We start from the raw sequence: 7,265 nt of genomic DNA, 5'->3' as shown, positions 1-7,265 counted from the left end.
GATATATATAGATACAGATAAATATATTTATAAATATAAATGTTTAATATATATCATGCAGAAAAACATGAAAATGACCTTCCAGTTAAAATTAATTCTGCTTCTGGAAACGCAGAAATAAACAGGAGCCTAGCTGTTTCACCTCCACGTATGGACTGTCTGCAAAAGAATCAGATAGAGTAGTGGATAAGGAAGTGGAATGGGTAGAATGGAACTTCTATTGGGAAATTTGGGGTACATTTTACCCATATTACTTATTCTTCTCTGTAACTTCATGAGATTTTATAGATGAATAAATCAAGTATTGAAATCCTAGATGATGTCTCAAGACTCATACAAGTGTGAAAGTGGCATACCTGGAATTCAGACTTAAGCCACTCTAACTCCAAAGCCTGGGCATATTCTGCTTTACCTACAACATCATTGCTCTCATGGATGGAAAATGAAAGTGAATATAGAACAGCACAGTGAAAAAGCAGTTCATCAGATATTCAGCCTTGTATGTATTCTTTTAAAGGAAATAAAAATAATTTTTAAAAATTTAAAGCCTTTTTAAACTTATTTTAACACAAGGCAAAGGTTTGAGATTTTTCACATCAGACAATTTTAACTATGCCTAATCTGGTTTTATGCTTTTGCCAAAATAAGGAGATTCAAGTTCTAGTAGGAAAAGAAGGCTTTCAAAAGCTATTTGAGACCACCCCCAGTGCCGAGGACCAGAGCTTCCCCCAGCACCAAGGAGGTGAACCTTCCGGGCCAACGTACCACTGCCCCCAGCGCCAAGGAGGTGAGCCACGCGGGTGCCAACAGCACACATCCTGCCCCCGCCATGCCCTGCACTCCCCCCGCCCTCTGTTGAAATGAGAAGACACATAAGCAAGTATCAAAACCAGACTTCCATATCACCTAAAGCAACCCCAAAGGGAAACAAGATGGAACCCTCTGATACTCAACCACCTGGACTCCCTGAACTGGCAACAAAAGAGGATCTGGAAAAAATGAAATCAGAAATAATTTCTCAAGTATCAGCAGAGATTGTGCCCATAGTGCAAGACATGATTAATAAATCTAGAGAAGATACATTAAAAAATAGAGGAGCTGAGCAACATGATGGAATCCCAACATAGGAAACAAATGGAATCCATAAAACAGATGCAAACAGATTTCCAGGTGATTAAAAACTCCACTGAAAGTTTGCACAGCAGAATGAGCCAATGTGAGGACAGAATTTCAGCTATAGAAGATAAGATTGCAATTAGTGACCAGGAAAAGAAAAATTTTTTTAAAACAGTAAGGGACCACAAGAAGTCAATCTAGCAGCTGCTAGATGATGCAAAGAAAAATAACATAAGACTGATGGGAGTCAGTGAAGAAACAGGAGAGACTACAGATGACATAAAGAAACTGATCACAGAAGTGATGGCAGAAAACTTCCCAAGCAGGGGAAAAGAACTTGACATACAGATAAGTGAGGCATATAGGACTCCAACTAGCCTTGATCAAAAAAATCTGCACATAGACATATAATTGTTAAGATTCCAGAAACCCAGCAGAAGAACAGAATTCTACAAGCAGTTAGAGAAAAGAAACAAATCACATACAAAGGAAAGCCCATCAGAATCACAGCAGACTTCTCAATGCAAACCCTGAAGGCAAGAAGAGCTTGGAGTGATATATTTCAAGCCCTAAAGGAAAACAGCCTCCAACCCAGATGGATGTACCCTGCAAAATGATCTTTCAAAATTGATGGAGAAATATGATACTTTCATGACAAAGAAAGAGCACCTTAAGAACTTCATGAATACCAAACCAGCACTCCAAAAATTTTTAAACAATATCCTAGGAAAAGACAATGAGGATCTTTCAACTACAGGAAGCCCAACAGAATGAATCCATCAGGCAAGATAAGAAATTAAATTCAAAAAGGGAGAATCCAGCAAAAAGAAAAAGTCATGATAAGGATAAGTCAATGTGTATCAGTTATAACCATCAATGATAATGGTCTCAATTCACCAATCAAAAGAAATAGACTGGGGCCTGGGGATTTAGCTCAGTGGTTCCAGTGCCTGCCTCTCAAGCACAAGATCCCAAGTTCGATCCCTGGTACAAAAAAAAAAAAATTGACTGGAGAATGGGTCAAGAAGCAAGATCCAACAATATGCTGCATACAAGAAACACACTTAATTCAAAAAGAAACTCATAGACTGAAAGTTAAAGGATGGAAAACATACTCCATGCAACAGGAACACACAAAAAAAGCAAGAGTAGCTATCCTCTTTGCAGACCAAGTGGATTTCAAACCAACACTGATTAAGAGAGACAAAGGAGGACACTACATCCTTGTAAAGGGAACAATCCAACAGGAAGAGATGACAATCATAAATATCTGTGCACCAAATGCTGGTGTGCCCAACTATATAAAACAAATAGTAACGGACATGAAAAAATCATATAAGCACTAGTACAATAGTAGGGGGGGACCTTAATACCACACTGTCAGAAATAGATCAACTAGACAAAAGACAAGCAACGAAATACTAGAACTCAATTGAACTCTTGAACAAATGAACTTAACAGATGTTTACAGAGTGTTCCACCCTACAAAATCAGAATACACATTCTTTTCAGCTGCACATGGATCATTCTCCAAAATAGACCACATACTTGCTCATAGAACATGTTTAAGTAAGTGCAAAGGAATTGAAGTTATCCCCTGTATGTTATCAGACCATATTGCAGTGAAATTGGAGATCCATAGCAAAAGAAACCACAAGAATTTCATAAACACGTGGAAATTGAACAACACACTTCTGAATAACCAATGGGTCACAGAGGAAATTAAAGAAGAAATCAGACAGTTCGTACAGTTAAATCACAATGCCAGTACAATATATCGGACTCTATGGGACAAAATGAAACTAGTCTTACAAGGGAAATTCATAACAGTGAATACTCATGTTACAAAAGCAGAGTGAGCCCAATTAAACATGATGCTGATCCTCAGGCTTCTAGAAAAAGAAGAGCAGGACAAACCCAAAGCTCATACAGGGGAGAAAATCATAAAGATTAGGGCAGAAATCAATGCAGTGGAGACTAAGAACAGTATAAAAAATCAATGAAGCTAAGAGTTGGTTCTTCAAAAGAATAAACAAAATTGACAAAGCCTTAGCCAACCTTATCAGAAAAAGGAAAGAAGAGGCCCAAATCCATGCAATTAGGAATGAAAGAGGTGAAATGACAACAGACCCATCAGAAATCCGGAGGATCATCAGTACGTCTTGGAGAACTTATACTCCAGTAAGATGGAAAACACAGAAGAAATGGACAGATTCCTAGATACATATGAATTACCAGAGTTGAACGAGGAAGACCTAAAAATTCTAAACAATCCAATATCAAACAATGAAATTGAAAATGTAATTAAAAACTTACCAACTAAGAAAAGCCCAGGTCCTGATGGCTACATGAGAGGTCCTCAGAAGACATCACAAGTTTCCACATCCCCGATTGTCCAGAACCGAATTACTGGGGCGCCAATCAAGATCTCCAGAATAGAGCACACATGTTGATATTTACTCTGTGTGATACAGGGGATTTTTTATGCTCCCAGGTTTGGTAAGCATGGATTAAGGTATCATAATTTACTCTCTCCCCCATTTTCCATATTGTCTTGGAAATCAAACCAGTCTCCTGTAACATTGTCCGCCTTACATTTGCTTACCTTTCCCTTCTCAATTCCCATCCTAAACAGAAGCCTTCTGTGCATCAAACATGTCTTTTATCCAGTGTCCATGCCCACATATGGTTATTCTTCTCTGGACACTCTTTCTTGAATAATGTCACCCAAAATTGAGCATGATCACCTGTAGTCTGAGAGTGATTCAGAGTGGGAATTGCTGCCCTGGTTCTGAACATCATACTGACCTTAGCCTATTAGGAGGAACTTTATTAACTAATTTTCTGGGGTACAGATACTTTTCCAGAAACATAATAGAGGCCCAGGGATTTAGCTCAGTTGTTCTGGTGCCTGCCTTGAAAACATAAGGTCCCGAGTTCGATCCCTGGTACCAAAAAGTAAAAGAAAAACAGAAACATAGGGCCAAAAGTGCCCTGTTAACTAAACAATTATAAAAGATGGTTCCCCAGACTTTTCAGTTACACTTGCCTACAGTCTGGGGCCTGAGCTGAAGGTAGCCTCCATATTTTGAAACTGCCAGAGAGCAATAGCTCCTCTGTTACTGTACTTGTAGGACTGAATTTTCAACCTAAGATTACACCTGTCCATGTGAAATTTTATTTCACTAGGTCACGCTGTCCAGCTAAGCTAACCACCTGTCCAGCTGATATCGTGTGCAGTTCCATCATGAGATGTGTCTGCTATACCTTCCAGCTATACTGTCCTCATCAAAGGACTCTTTTCTTTGGAACAAGACAAGGCAGGCTTTTAAAACAGTTTAAACACGGTTTTATATTGTTGTTCTGTGAGATTACAGTACACTGGTTCCTCAGTTCACAAAATCAATTCTTTCTGTAATTCTGTTCACAAACCAAACTGAACAAGAACCGAATCAAATTTCCCCATAAGGTCAACATTGAACCTAACCATTGAATTTGATTCTGTTGTCATCCAACTCAGTTTGTGACCAGAATCGTGAAAAGAATCAAGCTCATGAACCAAGGTACCACTTGTATCTAGTAATCATACCAGAAACAGGAAACTAGATTCCTTTAGAATGACTCATTCTGACCTCGTAGGAAAAATTACATTTCACAAACTCTGATACTAACAAGAGAATAAATAAGGCCAAGTATAGTGCATATGATGTGGTGGGGATTGAGATATGCTATTAGAGAACATATGTAATGCTATCCAAAGACATTAAAATTCAAAAATTTTAAAACATTGATTACACCCCCCCAAAAATTTGTAGACTATTCATTCAGGCCAAGGTTTCCCAGTTTGATGGCTCTGGAAAGATAAGGTATTCTCCTTGGCTTGTCCATACTCATTTGAACTATGTGAACAATTTTCCGTTTAAAAAGCCCATGTCATACTCTTTTACTCCACGAATTCTCCAATCACTTAGGAAATCCATTATTCTAAAATTAGACCACTTAATTAAATGTAAAATACCATGCTTAATGTGTATAAATCAAGAGTAAATATTATTAGCCACAGTCACATTTAAGAAAATCAGCAGTTAATAGTCATTTATTGCCTTTATTATACACAAACCTATATACCAATAAGATTAGTATAGTGTAAAATTAAGTCTTTGTCTTCTGAAAGCCTGTGGTTTCCAGTGAAGCATGCAAGGAATGCAGATAATGGTAATGTGCCCATTTTCTTATACTTTTGTTCACAGCAGTGATTCTTCATTCTGATGTCTCATTAGAATCCTTGGGGAGCTAAAACAAACAAACAGCAATGTTGTAGCCACAGCCCAGACCAATTGAATCAGGATCTTTGTAGGTGTGGGGCAAGTATATAAATTGATATGTTCACAAAGGAGCCAGAATTCACATTATCTCACTGCCATGCCTCAGCTCTGCTTTGAATTTGATGGCCCCACAGTGGTAAATGCATGACTGTCCCACCCAGTGGCTTGTACCACTGGTGCTACAAACAGATCTGATCAATTTTTAAAATTATAATCAAATTTATTTAATGAGGTAAAAAGAATTATCTATATTCTGTATTTGACACTAATGAGAAAAAATTTTACAAAGTTGAAATATGCTTAAAATTGAAAAATGAATAAGTTATACTATACAAATATATATTAAAAAATTATATATTACTTACAAATAAAAATCCCAAACACAAATGAGAACCATCAAGAACAATGGAGTAATAAAAAGTAAAAGTGACCACTGAGCTTAATAATAATCTAGCCACAAAACAACTGTTTTTGTTTTAGTATCTTATATTAAGGAAAACATTAAAATGACATAAAAAATTGTAATATAGCTAATTTGTGGAGCAGTAATTATAAATACACATTATATACACCAGCAATGGGTTCTTATAAGAATCCATGTTAAAATTTAGAAAATTATTGATAAACGGTTAACCTATGGAGAAATACCACAGGCACAAATTACTTGAAAAAACATTCACTTTATAGAAACTTATTTAGAATCTGCAAACGTACACAAGCAATGTAGAGATTGTTATCAAAAATTATGTGGCAAGTGGGTGTTGCTGTGGCTGCCAAAAATGCCAAACACAAATCAGCTGCCTTTTTGTATAAAATGTTTTAAATTCACAAATATAAATATCTTTTAATTTAGTGAAATAAATGTGTTGATTGTTATAAGTTTTAATTGGCCTGAATAATACTATTTATAGTTGGGCAGCAGTTATTCATATTCAAGCAACTAACTAGACTTGGTCCATTTATAGACATTTTATTAATTTTATTAGTAAAAAGTCCAATAGAAATGATTAGATCCATTTGTACCACCAGTGGTACAAGCCGCCAGCTGGGACAGTCACGTATGCAACTTGTTAAATTAGAGATAGAAGTCAGATATTGTTAAATTGTTAATTTTATACATTCTGTTGTTCAGTGCGTTACGTGCTTCATTCTCCAGTTCAGAGTCCTTTTCTAAGCATTATGTATGGCAGATAGATTTTCCCTTCAATCTAGAGATTCTAGATTTTTTCATTTACAAATATTAGATATGATAGATCCTAAATAGAAAACCTTTTTAATATTAGATGTCAACATCATCCTTTGCCACCTGTATATAAAAGAAATTTTTAGACCTCTAAAAAATATTTCAGTCTTAGCCCCCCAAAATTATTTTTTAAATAAGTACATCATTTCTGCAGTTAAGTATATTTAAACAATTCATAGCTAAGTATTTTACCTGTTTACTAGTGTGCTCTTCACTGGTAATGGTTGTAAATATTTAAATTTCCTAAATTATGTTTTGCAACATAAACAACAACAGCTCTTAGCTAAGCCTGGCGGTAGCACGGAGCATCTCCACAAATCTCATGAATAGTGTGGTAGGGTTAGCAAGAAGAATGCTCATTACTCAGTAATGAAAGAAACGATCATATGGCACAGTTGTCTCTTAAAAAATAAAGTACTTTTAATATTCATGCGGTACTAATTTTATTTTACCACAAGAGGTCCTTAGACCCTTTCGGTGGATGCAGGTGATTTCGTGTGCTTATGAGGCTGTTGCAACACTTTGCTACTATCTCCATGATGTTATTATATTAACCAGATTTTTAACATAGGAGAGCTAAA

At 36.3% G+C, this 7,265-nt stretch overlaps 1 protein-coding gene across 15 annotated transcripts in view; it reads left to right on the top strand.

Moving 5' to 3' along the window:
- Nt5dc1 (5'-nucleotidase domain containing 1) overlaps positions 1 to 7,265 on the top strand; it is a 136,975-nt gene that overhangs the window by 102,383 nt on the left and 27,327 nt on the right. The gene's annotated exons all lie outside the window — the stretch shown is intronic.

This window comes from Heterocephalus glaber, unplaced genomic scaffold (genome assembly GCF_053883595.1).
Source record: "Heterocephalus glaber isolate CG9 unplaced genomic scaffold, H.glaber_assembly_v1.0 deba00000896, whole genome shotgun sequence".
In the NCBI taxonomy this organism is placed as follows: Eukaryota; Metazoa; Chordata; class Mammalia; order Rodentia; family Bathyergidae; genus Heterocephalus; species Heterocephalus glaber.
The sequence above is the reverse complement of the archived record's forward strand: the minus strand, read 5'-3'. Positions and strand labels throughout refer to the sequence as shown.